The sequence below is a fragment of the Rattus norvegicus genome, chromosome 4 (assembly GCF_036323735.1).
Source record: "Rattus norvegicus strain BN/NHsdMcwi chromosome 4, GRCr8, whole genome shotgun sequence".
In the NCBI taxonomy this organism is placed as follows: domain Eukaryota; kingdom Metazoa; phylum Chordata; class Mammalia; order Rodentia; family Muridae; genus Rattus; species Rattus norvegicus.
The window spans coordinates 111,295,817-111,316,676 of NC_086022.1; the positions used below are offsets into that span (position 1 = coordinate 111,295,817).

The 20,860-nt window shown below is 39.5% G+C and overlaps 1 protein-coding gene across 5 annotated transcripts in view; it reads right to left on the reverse strand.

The window, feature by feature from the left end:
* The window catches only part of Ctnna2 (catenin alpha 2), a 1,149,087-nt gene that overhangs the window by 443,552 nt on the left and 684,675 nt on the right, over window positions 1-20,860 (reverse strand). The window lies entirely within an intron of this gene.

The window sequence follows — 20,860 nt, forward strand, 5'->3', positions numbered from 1 at the left end:
GCTTACAACCACCTGTATCTCCAGCTTCATGGGACCCAACACCCTCTTCTGGCCTCCACAGATAACTCAATGCACATAGCTATGCACATATAAACATATGCATGTACACTCAAAAATGAATTATTAACAAGATGTTTAGAAGGAAGAAAATGACTTTATTAGATGTTTCCTAGGCAGAATCAAAGCAATCTCATTTCAATCATAGCAAAGCAATTCTTAAAAACACTGATGGGGTAGAGTATACTCGGAAGACTATAACCCAGGTCCCTCAGTTTGGCTCTTATTATATTGTATTGGATTGAAGGTGTAAAAAGAAGTCATCTAGAGATCTAGAAGATTGTAGAGATAAGACCCAACACACCAGGAAATAAACTGGGTAACTAGACAGAATAATATAAAATAATTGAGCTAAAAATGGATACAGCAGCAAAAGTTATGGCTAACCACATAAAGATGAAAAGGGTGTATGTTCTCTGTGACCTTTTGGGTTAGAGAAAGGTCATAAGGAACAGTCTCTGCATCTTCAACATCGAGTGAGTGACTGAAGAGGCTAAGCCGAGCAACTAGAATGGCTTTGCAGGTTTTCATCCTCAAGATCACTTTCTTCTGACATTTGAAGTTCCCTTCACTTGATTTACTATTAGACGTTCCTTTCTTGAGATCAGATTTGCAGCCCAGTCTCTGTATTGACAGCAGAAAGACTACTAATATACTCGTGTCACAAACTCTTCTATACCCGTGTCCCATTGATGATGGCCCTGGTGAATGATTCTTAGACTCTTTATCCAGGGTATGCTATAGTTTCTGTTATATTTTAGTGGGACCAATGGAAGCTTCTTTCTTGAATAGTTAACGTAGATTCAAACATCTTTAGTTTTCTTTTTAATGTTGTCCCTTCATGCTCATCCCCAAAGTTATCACTTTATGTCTCTATATCGTTTTCATCAATATTCATCTCACCACTTTTCTAAATGTGTACCTAGAAACACCTACCTTATCTCCTATCCGAAATACCAACTGTAATAAACAGTATGCCAATGAAGAGGTGTTTTTGACTTATTAGGAAGAAAGAATAGCAAAATAGGAAAATTCCATTATGGTGTAGCATAAACTGTCTGCGAACTGTCTTAGTCCTCATGTCTGTACCACCACCATGCCTTTTTTTTTATCACTTGTCCCTGAGATTAGTGAACAAAGACTTTTAATAATGGGATTCCAGGCACCTGTCATTAATGAAGCAGATGGTGGTGGGCATTCAATTCTACTGAAATCATAGCCTATAAACATTTGCTCCTTGTGCCAATTGGGTAAAGTCAAAATGGAAAAGAAAAATATGAATGCCAAGGCATGAGACAATTTCTGTCATCTAGTGAGATCAATGGCTGACACATTCTTGTATTATTACTGTAGAGACAAATATCGATATTGCTGGACCTGATGTTAAAATTTAGATGAAATTTCTGGACTTATTTATGGAAATAGGTAAGCTGGGAAATGCAATCGCTATTTGTAAATCACTTTGCTATAACCTTCGTCTCCAATTTTGTTAAATGGCAAAATGCAATGGATGCTATTTTAGCTATGAGCAGAAGAAAATAAATCCTGTGGCAGCATGCATCTGTCAAGGGATTTGATGATTTCCAAAGCATTCCTTGGTATTAAGCAAGCAATCTTACACTTCTAAGGGCGATTCTCATTGATATGTGTGAGCTACGCACTCTATTATTTATGGTTAAGTGCAAATTCAAATTGGGCATTTTTAAGAAAAATACAAAATTAAGGGACATGTGCATTAAAAGACCTAACATGGTAATTATGGATCCTGTGTGGATAATTTAAACACACTGACATTATAATATGCTTTAATGTGCCCGGGTACAGCTTTGGAATGCAAAAATGGGTTTCTTTCAAAAGGTTTGTATAGAATTACAGTAAGTGTTGCTGGGAGAAATGTTTACTTCTGCCACGAGTTTCAGTAAGACATGCTGAAGAACAGTACAATTGGTTTTAAATGAGAGGATATAAGGAGCTATCCAGTGGGACTTATTGCATCAATAAAAATGTAGAACATTTGTACAATTGAACAGAGTTAACTGACACTGCCCATGTGAGAATACAATGGGTATAATAACTACCAAAACTTAATTCAAATGGCAAGTTTAAATAGATGTATACAAAGCTAGTGGCCGCCATGTTGAAATGTGAGCTTTCAGATGAAATTTTCTACAAAAACTGTCCCTTGGTTTAAATCACTCAGTTTTCCCATTTGTAAAGTAGTTTACAAAAAAAGTGTTACTATTTGGGAACATCATACATGTATGTAGCATGTTCTGATCAGATCCATCCCAACCTTCCAATTCCCTCCCTATACCATCCATCACTTTCGCCTCTCATGCTCTCTTTTCCTTCACATGTTCTTTGTTTGTTTGGTTTTAGAACCTATGAGTGTACTTAATGCTGCCTATATGTTCAAAGGTGTTGGGTGATCTACAAGAACATAGTTTCTTAGTGACCACATCCTTGAAGAAAGCTCATTCTATCTCACCCAGCAGCAATCAATTGTCAACAACTTCTTCTCATCTAGAGATGGGACTTGATGATCTCCTCTCTACCCCTTCTGGGATCTTGGTAGCTTGATCTTATACAGTCCATGTGCATGTAGTCACAACCCTTGCAATTTTATGTATGTAGTAGCAATGTTATGTCCAACCTAGAAATTACTGTTTTGATGCAGATGTACACTACTTCTGACTCTTATATTCCCCCCTACTCCCTGATTGCATGATGATGCCTGATTTTTGGGAGAAGGAACTGATAGAGATGTTCCATTAAGGGCTGAGCACTCCATAGTTTTGTGTTTTCTGCACTTTGGACATTTGTGGATCTTTGCATAAATTACCACCCATTACATAAGGAGCCTCTTTGATGAGGGTTGCTAGATGCAATAATAAATAAGTATCAAGATAAGAACTCAGAGACATTATTACTGTGCCCATTTAGCAGAATAACAAACAGTATTGAGTTCTCCCTTAGAAGTTCTGACCTAGATATCCATATTCAGTATAAGACATGAGTTCTATTTTGTGTAGTGGGCTGTACTTCCAATTAGAGAGTGGTTAGGCACTGACCTGACAGTTCATGTGTAAATTACTTTGAACAAGGTAAGACTCATCATTTCGTCAACTTCCAAAATTTTAATCCACAATCACCAACCCACAAAGTGAAGCAAAAACACTGAAAATCATATATCTTGCTATAAAGCAACTGTTTGTCATCTTAATCCAACCAGACTAAAGGAACACTCTAAAATGAGTCTTTAGAAAACTCCATTCCTGCCGCCAGGGAATTTGTGTGAGCTATTTCTATTATTATTTCTACCAATATCATTCATGTTTAGATTTGAAAACATTGAAAGTCCTAAGTTTTACCTCTTAAGAACCTTCTGGAGGCTTGAGTTCAGGGCATGGTAATGTATAAATTAACCAACAGGATAGGAAGAGGTAATGATATGTCCACATTATTGAGTAAAACACTATGAACTCTTTTCTGTCTGAACCTCGCAGAAGCTGGCTTCCCCCAGAGAGAAGAAAACTGCCCAATACTCTGAGATTTTGGAATTAGTCTTAGAGATACATGCAGAGAAAGGTAACGGGAAGTCTACAGAGCTAAAAGCATGTGTCACACTCTCAGAGAAATGAGAGGGAACGGAGACTCTGGAGACATGTACCTCTCCAGTACTTTCATTTTTAAAGAAGTCTCTCTAAATTATTAAAATAAATAAAACATATACTAATACTGAAAAATTGAATCATCTTTAAGAAACAACCTCAGAGGAACACTCCTCCATTGTTGGTGGGATTGCAGACTGGTACAACCATTCTGGAAATCAGTCTGGAGGTTCCTCAGAAAATTGGACATTGAACTGCCTGAGGATCCAGCTATACCTCTCTTGGGCATATACCCAAAAGATGCCCCAACATATAACAAAGACATGTGCTCTACTATGTTCATAGCAGCCTTATTTATAATAGCCAGAAGCTGGAAAGAACCCAGATGCCCTTCAACAGAGGAATGGATACAGAAAATGTGGTACATCTACACAATGGAATATTACTCAGCTATCAAAAACAACGACTTTATGAAATTCGTAGGCAAATGGTTGGAACTGGAAAATATCATCCTGAGTGAGCTAACCCAATCACAGAAAGACACACATGGTATGCACTCATTGATAAGTGGCTATTAACCCAAATGCTTGAATTACCCTAGATGCCTAGAACAAATGAAACTCAAGACGGGTGATCAAAATGTGAATGCTTCACTCCTTCTTTAAAAGGGGAACAAGAATACCCTTGGCAGGGAAGAGAGAGGCAAAGATTAAAACAGAGACTGAAGGAACACCCATTCAGAGCCTGCCCCACATGTGGCCCATACATATACAGCCACCCAATTAGACAAGATGGGTGAAGCAAAGAAGTGCAGACCGACAGGAGCCGGATGTAGATCGCTCCTGAGAGACACAGCCAGAACACAGCAAATACAGAGGCGAATGCCAGCAGCAAACCACTGAACTGAGAATAGGACCCCCATTGAAGGAATCAGAGAAAGAACTGGAAGAGTTTGAAGGGGCTCAAGACCCCATATGTACAACAATGCCAAGCAACCACAGCTTCCAGGGACTAAGCCAATACCTAAAGACTATACATGGACTGACCCTGGACTCTGACCTCATAGATAGCAATTAATATCCTAGTAAGAGCACCAGTGGAAGGGGAAGCCCTGGGTCCTGCTAAGACTGAACCCCCAGTGAACTAGACTGTTGGGGGGAGGGTGGCAATGGGGGGAGGGTTGGGAGGGGAACACCCGTAAGGAAGGGGAGGGGGGAGGGGGATGTTTGCCCAGAAACCGGGAAAGGGAATAACACTCGAAATGTATATAAGAAATACTCAAGTTAATAAAAAAAGATAGAAAAATAAAAAAAAACAACCTCAGAAACACACATGACATGACATGAAAGTGATTCTGAGTTACTCATGAAGCCATATACTCACAGTGTCCCTGCAACAGTGAGAACCTGGGAAGCCATCTATTCCTTTACTAATGGAAAATGGTTGGTGGTTTGCCTTTTGCCTACAGAACAGAACACTCTGTTTCTAATAAAAGAGGAGGGATAGAAAAAAGGGAACATTTTCAAAGTTTCTAGTTACTATAAATTAAGAAATACATATTAAGAAATATGATCTGCAGCTTTATAAATTTATATATATGGTATTGAGATCCAAATATATAGAACAGGTTTTTAACTATATTAGGGCATACATTTATATACAAGTATGTAGCAAAATGTTTATAAGATTTCTACCCTGATGATAAAGTGACAGGTGAATTATTTTTTCTTTTAAATGCACATTTTAGTTTCTGATAGAATTGCCATATATTTGTAATTAAAGGAGAAGTTATTAGTCTTGTTGAAAATAATTTTTAAAAAGTTATGGGGCCTAGGTTAATAGCTCAAGTAGTAGACTGATTGCTCTGTATTCATAAAGAATTAACTTTGGTTCTTGGAAATCTTGTTTTCTGCTTGTTTGTTTGTTTGTTTGTTTGGAGATAGTTTCTCTGTATGCCACGGAAGTCTTGGAATTTATTCTCTAGACCAAGCTGGCCTCAAACTCACCGAGATGTTTTTGTTTCTGCTTCCTGAGTACAGGACATAATGGCATGTGCTACCATGCCAGGCTCCCAGAAATCATGTTAATAACAAGATGAGGGGGGGTAGTGTCCACCTATTGTCCCATCAATGGGAAGACAGAGACATGCAGATCCCTGGGTCTTACAGGTCATTGAAACTAGCTGAGTCACAAGTCCAGTCTAATGAAAGAGTCTTTATCAAGAAAACTGATGGGAAGCAGGCGAGGATGATACCTTAGTTTGATCTTTGGCTTTCATGTGAAGGCTGCAACACATGTACCTGAACATATTAGTATTATATACACATACATAAAACCAAACCTACTTCTCTGTCTCTGTCTCTGTCTCGGTCTCGGTCTCTCTCTCTCTCTCTCTCTCTCTCTCTCTCTCTCTCTCTCACTCTCTCACACACACACACAAAGTGAGCAATTCAATGTATAAATAAAATAGTAATGAGGGTATGGTGGCACATGCCTTTAATTCTAGCACTTGGGAGGCAGAAGCAGATATATTTCTGTAAATTTAAGGCTGGCCTGGTTGACACAGTGAGTTCTAGGCCAGCCACCATATACGGAGAGACCCTGTCTCAAAAAGATGAAGAAAACAAAAATGCAAGTGTTCAACTTTGCACACATTACTGTATCCTTGAAAATCATAAGAGAAATTCATTAGTTGTGCAATAGTATGCTATACCACGAATATGTTAAGATATGAGGAAATTCTAGTTCATTTAATGATGGATACATGTTAATAAATGGCTATGAATACTCATTACTCATTATTGTCTTTAATTTTATGTAAGCTGTAAACGTAATTTTCAAATACCTAAAAAATTATATTATCATAGTGATCTCTCTGTAAATGTAGTTTTCAAATACTTAAAAAATTGTATAATCATATTGATCTGTGTGTGTGTGCTTCCACATGCATGTGTGTGTACATGTGTGTGTACATGTGTGTAGAGACCAGAGAGCAAATGTGTCATTCACCTTGTTATTTTGAGATAGAGTCTTCTTCATCTGATTAAGATATCTAACCAGAAAACCCAAGGGATCTACTTACCTATGCCTCTCAAAGCTGGATTACAAACACTAGCCACCATGCCCACATTTTTCATTTGGGTTCTGAGAATCGAACTCTGCTCCCCATGCTTAGATACTAATCATCTTACTAAGGCATCTTCCACCCCCACAATCTCTTTATAGCCCCAGAGTTGGACACTAAAACATTCAGAGAGCCACCTCTGTCTATGTGAACAGTTGAAGATACACAACCACCTGGACACTGACATTTTATCTTGACAATTTAAGGAAGCCAAATGTGTCTCTCCCACTTCGTGGGAATAGCTCAAGATAGTTACAAACTCGTGTTTAAAATATATTGGGAAGTGCTTGAGAGCACGCAAACTGCTCTGTAATGAAGTCATTAAACTGGATGAAGCTAATTTCTGAAGTACATTCTAACCTACAACCTAAGCCAGCAAGCAGGAGTCAATAAACTTTTACGGGGTTCTATAACCGAGCCATCCTAGGAGCTAAATTACCAAAGCTCATTATAAGGTATGTTTGACCAGCAATGCCCCAACTGACATTTGCTGTGCGAGAAAAATAAAGTTAGCAAATGGACATTATATTTTCTCCTAACTTCACAAGCATATGTGTCCTGTATGGAGGGCCATACATCCTTAGGCATGAACTGGGAAGCGAACATCACATCCTGTTTGGACAAGAGACCTAAAGTCAAGCAACTCAAGTGAGTTTTAAACTGCAAGAATAGCTGTCTGATCTGGCTGCCAAAGAGGAACTACTAGTTGTTTGGGTGGCCTACTACATAATTAGCTCATGGAAAGCAAGTACCATGTCTGTCGATTAGCTGTCGCCAGTGCCTGCACTGGGCCAGGCACATAATGGAAACTACCTATTTGGGAAGAAATTCATTATTGGCCACCACATAAAAATGAACCTTGTGGTTTCAAAGGTTTAGTTTAATTACCAATTACCAATGATGGCTCCTCCTCATTTCTCCTTTTTTCCTTTGTTGGGGATTGACCCCAATGCCTTCACTTCAGCATGTGAGGCAACGATCACCACTGAACTGCACCTTCCACCTACAACTTTTCTCTTAACTCTCTGCAACTCCAATAGACAGACACAAGGGAGCTTATTCAAAGCACAAAACAGGTTGCCTCTTCTTTTTGCTGCTCCATACATATTCCTTGTTTTTTTTTTTTTCTGCTCTTAGACTGTAGTAATAACTCTCTGAGTTCTAGCCAATTTCTGAGAATTGGAGGTCATGGATTGTCTTGATTTATCCAAATACTGGTATACCTTTCACTTTAAAGTCTTTAAAGTTGTGCACATATGTATATTCCCTCCATCCCTCCCTCCCACCTACCCCCTCCTCTCTCTCTCTCTCTCTCTCTCTCTCTGTGTGTGTGTGTGTGTGTGTGTGTGTGTGTGTGTGAGAGAGAGAGAGAGAGAGAGAGAGAGAGAGAGAGAGAGAGAGGAGGGGGTAGGTGGGAGGGAGGGGTGGAGGGAGGGAGAGAATACAGAGAAATGGAAATGAATAGATGTAGCCTCTGCTTTATATAACAATTAACTAGAAATCATAAGACAAGACCTTAGGCCAGCCAATTCATTCCTTAGCCTTGAGGCAAACACAGGGCCCTTGACACCAGTAAATGAGATATATTTGTGTATTAAATCCTTGAGAAAGAATGCAATGGCTTCACAAACAAGTGATACAAAATATTCACCAACTGGCTGCTGGCCCTCTACCATCTTCCCCCATTGCCAGAATAATAAAACATTGCTCTTTCAGATACATGTTTCTAATTGTTATTAATGGCTACATTACTGAGGAATACTATCCTGCAATGGCTAAGGATGTAGATGCAGAGATGGTCCAGTATTTTAAGACTGCCTTGGTCAGATACTTTGAAAAAATTTAACTATTGCCAGGCCTCCATCATTGTGGAGTATGTAAGAGAATAACACAAGAGTCAGGATCACTGGATTTTTAGAGAACACAAATGATGTAGAGAGTAAAACATCCTTGGTAAGTACCTAGAACTCAGAAATGACTCACAGGTTGGCAATTGTTTTATTTTTTATTTTTGGCCACAGATTGCAATGGTTTAAAATTATAAGGGATGTCTTTCTTTTATGTTGAAACCACTCATTTTTAAACATATAATATGTGTATAGGTATTTTTCTTGAATGCATGCCTGGTGTCCATGGAGGGCATTGGATCCCCTGGAACTAAATTTATAGATGGTTGTGATGGACTATGTGGACTCTGGAAATAAAGCCAGGGTCCTTTGAAAGAACAACATGCTCATGATCCCAAAACAATCTATTCTGCTCCCTAAAACCATAAATTATATTCAGTTATCACAAAGTATGCCCCCAAATAAAATATAGTTTTTAATTTTCAAAAATTAAAGGCATGTTTTTAAAGGTATCTTATTTTCATAAGTCATTATCTCATATGATGCTCTGTGAGCCCTGAATCTTAACCTAGAAAAATCAATAAAGAGAAAGATGTTCATGCCTTTGTCCTTGACTATAGGAACTTCACTGGAAAACGAAGAAATGAGCCTGAAACCCACATCTTCTATATTAGAATATAAACCTTCTTGGCAATAGAAAGAACGGAAGTTTAAAAAAATAGACTGTTAGTCTCAATTGAGTCTAAGTTGTACTCAAAACAGATTCCTGGGTTTCAGGACTTCTCAACAACACCATGTTGATCTTAAAATGTGCAATGACTGGTCCAGTTCTTTAAATAAAGGAATGAAGTTGGATACTACAACCCTTTACAGGGCAGAAGCAATGGGAGAGGCACAGTACCAAGGAGAACGAACATCAGGGACAGGGATACCTGGTGATCACTACTTGATACCCACCATGGTGGCCCTCAGAATTGCACATCATCTGAGTCTGGGCAAGTGGCCAGGACAGTTCAAATGGACCAGAGGAGATTGGATATAGAGATGGCTGATACCAACAACTCAGCAGAATTCTATCTCCCACTCACTCTGGTGCTGTGCTCACATTTACTTTTAACATTGACATTCGGTGAACAGTGAACTAGTGGAGTCAATGTGTCCAATGATGTATAAATTAGAAAATATCTGCAAATGGACCATTTTGATGTGTATGATGATACAGCAGTTAACAAACCTTATTGCATGCAAAAATCATGAGTTCAAGCTCCTGTCCAATAGGAAAAGTTCTAATTAAACGTGCCAAGCACACCTAGATCTAATAGTATATACATGTAGTGTAAAGACTGGGTCAAGGTTTCACTTGCCGTGGAATCTACCTTGTGCTGGCCCTGATACAGATGAAGAGTCTTGGTCACACTAGTGTCAAGTCACTTCTCAATAGAACTGAATTACTAATAGCATCTGTAATGATTGTGATAGGTGCTTCTTTCTTTGGATCATGCATTCATAGCAAGGCTCTTTTCATTACTCTCAATTATGTTTATCTCAACCTATGTTCTTTTGCCTGGGAGAAGGGTCTAGGTTTAGTCAGCAATGTTTTACCACTCAGAGATATGTTGAACATTAACGCTCCTTTCGTCTTTTCTTCAGCATAAGGTCTGGTGGCTGGGCAAAGCATTAAGCATGCTTCAATGGAAAGTGCTCTGTCCTAAGAAGAATCATCCACAAAGACCTTTAAGATCCCTGTATCCAACGGGAGAAGAGAGATAGTCCATGGTCATCACGTATCATTGATGATGCAGCAGGAATTCTTGCCTGGCTAAGCCTGCCTAGGCACCTTTAATACATATATTACCACCCCACTGCCATCCTCACACTCCACCCGGGCACCCATATTCTGCACCATCAATAGAGCATCACACCTCACATCCTTGTAATTATGGCTGTTTCGGAACTCTACTTTTTTCTTTCTTAGAACATGAATCTACAGACAGGTGTCAAACAAATTAAGTTGACTTTTCAGATAATGAATTTATCCTTGGTTCCAAGGATACAAGGTTACAAAGCTACAAGATTTCTAAATGCAAAAAAAAAATCAACAAATAAGTAACTTGGAGATTTTAAAGACTGGAAGAATTTTTTAAACAGAAAGTTTTGCTGCCTTTTGTCTGACCAAAACTGGCTGCTACTGTGTCCAGTCCATGGAAAGAAGAAAATTAAAGGCACATAGAAAGAGAAATGTATAGTTTTATCAAGTTTTTTTATTTCATATCTATCTGCATTTTAATGTAGTATAAAATATTGTACTGTTAAGATAAAACACTTCAGGAAAGTTCTCAGACTGAGTAGAATCTTCTGTCTGTGACATACACAGTACACCCTGGCCTTATGCGTATCCAGCCTCCACAACTGGATGAGAAAGTGTTGAATTTAATTTGCTGACTTTTGGGTGTCTTGGTACTGGCTACAAATCAAATTTAGAATGCAAGTGGCTGAGATGATTGTTGGGGTGTGGTCGCATCACAGGGTTCTCTGTATTCATAGGCAGCAACCTCTGGGCTCCTTGTTCAATCATTACTTCTCCCCAGTGAAGCACCAGGGGCAGAGCTGTAATGTAAGTGAGAACATGAATGCCAGGGGAGAAGATGGATCCTCATGAATGGCTGCAGACTAAGCTGCACAGTGCCTGCTAACTCACAGTCAGGGACTGATGAATCACATTCAGTGGAACTCCTGGAAGACCTACCTTTCAGCCTCTCCCCTCTGCACTGCATTCATCACTGAGGTGCTACGTGGAGGCCACAGAGTGTGATCAATAGTTCTTTTTCCTGTCTGCCATTTCCCCAGAGTGGAGAGAGGAGCATTAGCATGCACAGGGCTTTCTATATTTTAAGAAGCCTTTTTTCCACATGCATCATCTTGAATCTTGCACCTTTGACAATGCTCTTAGGTAGGCATCATTATTACATTCACTTTAAGATCAGTTAAATACCTTGCCAAGGAGAATGCTGCCAGTGCAGGGTGGCTTCGGGTTTAGAAGGTCAGATGCCTGACTGTAAGTGGCTATATATTATATGCATTCATATATTTATATTTATATACTTATACATATATATGTATGTGTATATAAATTTTATGCTCTTTCCATGGCAAGGACTATGAAGACTTAATGAAGTAGACTTATGATTTATGACATGAAGGTAAGAAAGTAACAGCCAAGCAAGTGTCACTGCCCCCTTAGTCCGTGGGAGTTTCCTGATTAGAGAGACGATCCTTTTTTTATTACTGAAAATAGATTCTTCTCTCATGAAATACAATGATACCATTACTTATTCTACTTCAAGTAGTTGGTCTCATGCAACTTTTGTAAAGGCCATTCAGTCATGACTTTGCAGGGACCTGTCTTGTGTCTAGTCTAAGCATAATTTCCTTCCCAATGGAGAAGCAAGGCTTTGACAGTCTAGGTTCTCTGATGAGGCTAGATTCCTTTAGCACCTGTTATTGATATTATTATAAATAGAAAATCACATGAGTCTATGTGACCCACTCCCAAAGGAGGAGGAAACTTGAAGAGTCACTATGGATTTTTTTTATAGATAGAACACATGCATTAACAAGTTCCCAAAGGAACTTGAATAGTTCTGGGAAAGAGGACTCAGTTCCTTATCAGTGCTTTTGTATATGGATGTTCCATAGTTTTCTTAATGTACAGGGAGGTGATAGAGGCAGAGAAGAGCCACTAGCAACATCCATCATTAAGTGGGCCTCAATGCAAGCTTAAAATCCATAATGGAGGAGGGAGTTGTGTTGGCTAGATAGAGCCTACGTATGTATCCCCAGGAGGAAATTCCTGTGACACTGAGAAGGGAAACTGAATTCACAGTTTATGACTGAGGGCAGCAACAATAGCCTGTACCTCTAATGGCTTTCTGAAAAGGCTGCCTTCTGCCTGTTGGCAAAGCAAGCCTATGAATAAAGGGAGAATGTCTGGGAACCAGCTACAGATAGCAGGTCTGTGCTGGTTCGCTGTGATTGGAAAGCTTGCTGCTTAATACAACCCCAGTCCATACTGAACCAGTTTCATTTAATAAAGTAGTATTATGGGGGCATAAATGTGTTAAAAAGTAGGCATCAGTGAAACGTAAAGCTCTCAGAGAACATTATACTTCTTGACAGGGGTGGGAGGATTGGCAGGAAAGTCTCTCTCTCTCTCTCTCTCTCTCTCTCTCTCTCTCTCTGTGTGTGTGTGTGTGTGTGTGTGTGTGTTATGTATGTGTGCCAGATGACAAGCTAGGATGTTGGCTCCTCAGGTGTGGTATACCTTGTGCTTTTGACACATGGTCTGCCACAAGCTTGAAAATTCCCAAATCCTGAAGACTCATGGACCAGCAAGTCTCAGAGATGTGCCTGCCTCTGCTTCCACAGAGTGGTATTATAAATACAGTGTTGAACATAGGCCCTCATGCTTTGAAGGCAAGCACTTTATAGACTAAACTATCATCTCAGTCCCTGGACTTGCAAAATTTCTTTTGAACGCTGAAAGACAGTTTTGTGGGGGGATGTTATTGTTCCTGTTAGTGGTAATGGAGATGAATAGATATAAAACATTAGTCATGGAGTGTGCATGGGCATACTCGCATAGCATAAGTATACACACATACCTTGGCTAAAGAAATCTAGTCTTTCATCTGTTCTAAGTGTTTTCATTTCATAATCATTTCTGTATGGGATGAAGGGTGTTACAAGGCAAGCAGCTCTGGGTTAGAGTCAATAGCTGTGGGGAAGTCAAGAGAGGAACAGAAAGCATCATCCATAGTCACAAGGGGAGCAGAGAGAATCAACATCTGAACCCCTGTTCACTTGTTTGCTTTTGCTCAGTTACTTTTCTTCAATCTCACACATTGTAGGGTCCAGCCCAGGAAATGGTGAGTCTTCCATTCTACCTCAATAAAAGCAATCAAGATAATTGATTGACTATGGACAGAAACACCCTGAGTCCAAACTTATCTATATAATCCCTCAATGGACACTGTCCTATGAAATTCTAGTTTGTGTCAAGTTGAATGCAGTAACTAACAAGCACACTGAAAAACCACGAGAACCTCTTAGATTTGACAATATAGCATTCTCTTCAGAAGCATTATTTTTATCTCAGGGAAATGTGGGGCATTTTTATTTTGTCCTGACAAAACTACACAGGGGTGCTAAAAGTATTGAATCTCCAAAACAGACACAGAAGTGCGATGGGCAATTTTCCTCATCAAAATGAGTTAGTCATTTATCTCCTGAGACAATTCATGCAGACAAGGCTCAGAAATCAATGTGAAAGAAATCAGCATTATAAAATATGGGAGTGAAGCCCAGCAATTAGGCCTCATTCAGATCATTCTCACTTTTCCTTTCTTCCTGAAGCATGATGGGGGAGAGGAAACAGTGGTCAGCTGTGAAAGCTAACTGCAGCCTTTACTGACTCGCTTTGACACTGAAGCCAGAATAACAAGTTTCTGCTCCAATCCCTTGGGATTGTGTGAGGGTTCAAACTGTATGCAGAGGGTTATACCAACATGAGACATTTCATCTAAGCCTGTAAAAACTAGAGAATCAGGGAGAATACTAACCAGTGACATTGGAATGTGGAGAAGAATCACAGGTAGGAGACTAATATTCGAAGGAATCCAGGGGTTGGGACTAGCTCACGCCTCTGGACACATATAGATTGACACAGTGATGGCATATCGGTCCAGTTTCTTTGTGAAGCACACAGGCAGAGGACTGTGGAAGCACCGCACCTGATGAGCAATGGCCCACAGCACCCAGGCTCTCTGTCTATCTTTCTCGCCCAAGTCAAAGTTTTCCTTTAAAAAAGAATGGGATTTCATTCAGAGCCTGCCCCACATGTGGCCCATACATATACAGCCACCCAATTAGATAAGATGGATGAACCAAAGAAGTGCATGCCAACAGGAACCAGATGTAGATCTCTACTGAGAGACACAGCCAGCATACAGCAAATACATAGGCGAGTGCCAGCAGCAACCACTGCATTGAGAACGGGACCCCGGTTGAAGGAATCAGAGAAAGGACTGAAAGAGCTGAAGGGGCTTGAGACCCCATATGAACAACAATGCCAACCAAGCAGAGCTTCCAGGGACTAAGCCACTACCCAAAGACTATACATGGACTGACCCTGGACTCCAACCTCATAGGTAGCAATGAATAGCCTAGTATGAGCACCAGTGGAAGGGGAAGCCCTTGGTCCTGTCAAGACTGAACCCCCAGTGAACGTGATTGTTGCGGGGAGGGTGGTAATGGGGGGAGGATGGGGAGGGGAACACCCTAAAGAAGGAGAAGGGGGGGTTAGGGGGATGTTGGCCCGGAAACCGGGAAGGGGAATAACAATCAAAATGTAAATAAATATCAAGTAAAGATAAAAAATGGGATTTTTGCCAAATATAAATAGCACTTTCATAGTTTTATTTTTTCTACCTCCATATCCTGCCTATTCTTTAAAGAAGCAACCTTTCCTACATTTAATGAGTAAAAAAAAACTTATTCATTACCTTTGTATAGGGAAGATGAGTATTTTTTCTTCTAACACAATTTAATGTGCACAGCGAGTTCCCCAATACATACTAAAGTGCACAGTTGTGACAGTGGGAAGGGCCTCTGTGTCTCCATGCTTTGGAACACACTGAGTCAGATAATTACTGACTCCATCCAGCTCTGGAAACCTGTATTACACTCTGTACCAAAGGCCAAGTCCAGAGGAAGTCCTGACTTTCTCCCAAAGACCAGTTATCTTTCATATGGCCTTCCTATTCTCTTTCAGATGTTTGCACTTCTTGTATTTCTTCTTATTTCTCTGTAATCTTTCTCGTTCTTCAAATCAAATGTCATCAGGCTTTTGCTGAAATGCAGTGTGGGCAGAAGCACGTGGTAAATGTTATTGGGGATGATCTAAGGAACACAGTGTAAACATAATATGCACGAGTTTTGTCAGATGAAGGAGTTTAAGCAAAATACACAAAAAGAGACATGGAAGAATGGATATGATATGACATTACAACAGAGACAGAGTCCAAGTTGAAGAGTAAGCATTTAAACATTCGTCCAGAATTGAGAGAGCTCACACTATTGAAAGACTCATAGGAGCAGATTTGAATTCAACTAACTGGTAATGCACGTTTGGTTTAGCATGCAAAATACTTAAAAAGATGAAACGACAGAATGCTCCTCCTATTAACCCTACTCCTAAAAGCACTCTGTGATGTTGCCCCAGGCCTGTTTCATTTGCTAATGCATTCTACCATTCTCTAACAATTCTTGTACAGATAGCATGTTTTCTGATGTGCTTCAGTCCATATTCTATCTTTTAAGCCATTGAACAAAAGGAGAATGATGAAGCACAAAGAGGCTGATATCTTTCCAGCAGAAGAACTGGAACTAGACTATTTCAACTCTTGATTATTGGTTTTGGTGTTCAAGAATGAAATTTTACCAAGTTTAGTTCACAATGTTGCTTTTAGAATCCACTACTCTTCGACTGAATACTAAAACTATGATAAAACAGTAATAAACCATTAAATCTGGGAGGAAAAGATTTTTATTACATGTATATGTGTATGCATGTGATTGACTGACTCTCTCTCTCGTGTGTGTGTGTGTGTGTGTGTGTGTGTGTGTGTGTGTGCGTGCATGTGTGTATGTGCTGGTGCTACAGCAAGACCAAACTACTTGGAAGATTATATTTGATCCCTCTACCAGGTATATCACAGATATCAGTCTGAGTCCTGTGGGAAAATACCTTTCCACTTTGAGGTATCTTGCCGGTGTAATTTTTTTCTATTTTATTTTCTCTTTCTTTTCTTTTCTTTTTTTAAAGGAAAGAACCAGTGAAAAGAGGTGAAAGGGAGAAAATTAAAATGGTAGTTTTTGGGGGAAGTCAAGTTCATAAAAATGAAATCAATGTAGAAGTGAAATGAAGCCACACAGGTATATGAGCCAGCAAATTCAAAGTCTACCTAAGGTCTGCAAGGCAGGAAATACAGGCAAGATGTGAAACAATAGAACTGGAAATATGTGTTTTGTCTAAATCACTCAAAGGATATCTTAATAAATACTATGCAGATAAAAATGGTTTATCTCTCCAAACTATGCTTTAGAATGATATGAGATCAGTTTGCACAAACTAAGTAGTTAAGAGAAATAACCAGGCTTGAAAATGAGTCAGGTCCTCCAGGTACCTCTCCTTGGATATACACAGAAAATCCTATGCCTCCAAAGAGAGAATGGACCAAGAAAGTTTGGACAACCTGCTCAAATTCACCTGGCTGAGTAGACCAGAGACACATATTTGGCTTCAGCACTCTCAGGTTGGTATGCCCACTTCTTTTATGCTGGGTAAAATTTAAAAATAGACAATCATAAGAAAGAGGATGTGAAAGTATTATTTCAAGAAGAGGAGTCGGCTCCTGTATGCAGGGTGGGTGAATAATAGTAATAATTAACAACAACAACAACAACAACAACAATAATAATAATAATAATAATAATAATAATAATAATAATAAGTGAACAGAGAAATGAATCAGTAGCTGGTCTTCATTTGGTGGCCAAATCTTGGCTGGAGTTACACATACTCCTTTTCCAAAGAACTTGATAAAAGAAATTCAAAAACGAATCTTTTTTTTCCGTCAAAGTTTCCCACTTACCACTCCCACCCCTACCCATTATGCCTCCTGCAGATAGCTCACCTTGCAAACAAGTTCCCTCCTACAAGCCCTCTTGTAACCCTAAGAGCTTGCATAACCTCTGTTACAGCAGCACAGAGCCAAGAACAGTCAGTGGCTGGTCATGTTCAAAAGCACATAGCATGTATTTCTGGGGAGCTAGAGGCCCATTTATTTCTCGCCTGCCCAGACCTGTGTCAACAGTTCACTTTTTGACTTTTGAAATTGCAAAGAGTTTCTGTTGACCAGAATTTATTGAGCTATTTTAAAAAACACCTAATGTCAGCAAAGGGAACTATTTTTTATCACTGTATGTTGTTTAACAGCTCTTGATGGGTATCAGATTTATTGTACCTATAAAAGGCAGGACAACCCAAGAGGCTGAGCCAAGAACTTTGAATTTCTAAAGAACTAAGTGCAGAGCAAAGATTTGAACCAGTACCTCACACAGCCAACAGAAATCATGCTGCTATAAAGTAAAAGTAAATATAAGGAGGTAAAAATACTTTCCATCCCTCATGAAGAAAACTTCTCTTTGGAACAGACAAAGGCCAATATGGAGAACCACAACCAATCAAAATACACAAGTTTGAAGTCCATTCCCAATGGATACATGCACAAAATATTCCCCATAACTGAGGTTCAGGCAACATCACTGAAGAGGGGTCAGAAAGATTCTAAGAACAGGAAGTTTGTTGTGAGATTTTTGTCTCCTGGATATGGCAGAAGCTACATTCATAAAGTCTCTCTGATAGGATTTTTCAAACAATCCTGAAATATACATACTTGGAACAGTTTACAGACTGAATAGGTTATGTTTAGGCATATATGTACATACGTAAACGTTTATGAATGAAATAAAATTAATGAAATTAGGGGCCATGGCTTTGAAGGAGTGTAGGGAAGGGTACATGGCAGAGTTTGGATGAAGGAAAGAAAAGAGGAAATTTTGTAATTATATTATAATCTCAAAAATGAAAAAAATTCATTGTAATAAAGTGAAAAAAAGAGTTAAGTATATAACAAAAATAGGAATTTATTGAATAAATACCTTTTAAGCCATGCATTGAGGTATATGCTTCACGTGGTCTTAGCCTAAAGGAAGAGGAGTGATGTGGCCCATGGTTATAACTGCAATACTTCAGGACTAGATGAAGAAGGTTTGAGAGTTTGAGGCTATTTTGAGCTACATGGCAAGATGAGGTTTATAAAGGAGAGCTGGGAATGTAATCCAGTGGTAGAACACACACACATACTCTCTCTCTCTCTGTCTGTCTCTTTCTCAAATATATATATACAGCACACACACACACACACACACACACACACACACACACACACACACATACACACACACCTCTTAAAACCACCACTAATGCTGCTGGCACAATCACCATCCTGTCTTCATAGGTTATTGACCCAGAAACACTTATGGAGATGGTCCTATGACCAAAGTACTGCTCTAAATACCCAAAAGGGAATATAAAACAAAAACCAGGTTCAGATTTTTCCCTTTCAGAGCTGTTCTAAATGCTTAGCAGTACAGCAAGTTGTTTTAAATATTATAAAAGAAGCCCAAACAATGTGCTGAGTTGCCCACGGGTTGGTTCATGAAACTTTGTAAGGTTTGATTACCACAGAAACAAAATCTAACAAGTTAGAAGCAATGGTGTGGATTAAGTCAAGTTCTTTTGAGTGTAAATTAATTTAAAAGTTATAAAACTGCAATCATTTAAAATGTTGACATCTTATCCATAAGTTTATTAAGAGAATAGGGGTTTAAAGTGTGAAGGCAATTTTCTTTTGAATGTTACTTGGCCACTCTCCACCTATAAGAGAAAAAGCCATTAGCTTGCATGATGTTCAATGTTCCCAGGTAATTTTGGCTTTTCCAGGTAGGGAGATCGCTGAATGAAGATGGTTTGCTCCTCTCCTCTCCTCTCCTCTCCTCTCCTCTCCTCTCCTCTCCTCTCCTCTCCTCTCCTCTCCTCTCCTCTCCTCTCCTCTCCTCTCCTCTCCTTTCCTCTCCTCTCCTCTCCTCTCCTCTCACCTCCTCTTCTCTCCTCTCCTCTCCCCTTTCTTTCCCTCCCCTCTTCTCCCCTCTCCTCTTCCTCGTCTCTCCTCTCCTCTCCTTCCTTACTCTGCCTTTTCCTGTCCTGCCCCCTCACTCTCCTGTTATCCCATCCTCCTTTTGATTCTGTTCTTTTCCTTCATTTCTCTCCCCTTCCTTCTGTACCTCTCATCCTCTTCCCTTCCCTCTCTTCTTGCTGTTCCTCTTCTTGCTTTATGAGAAATCAGAAATGAAAAATATCCTATAGCAAAGACAACTGGCACCAACTGCATCAGACCTTGGCTAATTCTAGGGGAAATTGGTGCATCTGTGGAATGATAGAATCTTTGTATTTTTGTTTGTTTTTCTGTTTTTTTTGTTTTTGTTAATGAAGTAAAACTTGTTTGGTTCTATTGGAGCCTTTCTGCATATCCCTTGTTTTATTTTTCCTGTTATTTTAATTTTTGTTTGTTTGATTTTTGTTATGATTTTTTGTTTTGTTTGTGTTTTGCGTAGACTGGTAGGGCCTACTTGAAGTTTCTCTGTATAAAATTCATATAGAGGGCAGGAGAGGGGAAAGAAGTGGGGAAAGAAAGGATGAGAGAGAGAGAAGAGAATAGAAGAGGAGAGAAGAGGAAAGGTGACGAGAGGAGAGGAGCAAACCATCTAAATAAATGGGAAGTTGGAAGTCTTCTGAACACAGGACAGTGGTCGGTATTATAGAACAGCAAGTAGAAATGAATGTCAAATTTTTAAATCTTTGCTCAAACTCCCACTGTAGTACCAATTGGATTGTTGAAAAATTATTTTTAAAAACGACATTTGAATGATGACTAAGCCAAGATATAAAATTTAGGAAACACACCAGGTGCAACATCCAGGGTTCATGGATGCCCTAGTTTGCTTTCTATTGCTGTGATAAACACCAGGACTGAAAGCAACTTGGGGAGAAAATGGCTTATTTTATCTTATAAGTTACAGCCCACCAGAAAGGGTGATCAGGGCAGAAATTCAAGACAGGAACCAGGATTCAGAAACTGAAGCAAAGGCTATGAAGAAATGCCACTTCCTGGATTGCTCTACCTGGGTTGTTCAGCTTGCTTTCTGCTACTACGCAGGACCACCTCTCCACCACAGCATGTCCTGCGTCCTCTCACCTTGCTCATCAATGAAGAAAATGCTGTGTAGACTGATCTACAAGCCATGTAATGGCTCCCCTCAGTCCTCAGTGGAGGACGCTTCTTCCCATATGACTCTAGTTTGTGTCAAGTCGAATGACTAGCCATATGATGAATAAGACAGGTACCAAGATGTAGGATCTCAGAATCTCAGAATCTATTCTCCCAAAGGCTGCCTTTAAATTATCTAGGGATATACAGGAGGAATCACTAATAATGAGATGCTACAACTTACGTAGCATGCCAAGTCAAGTCCCCATGTTC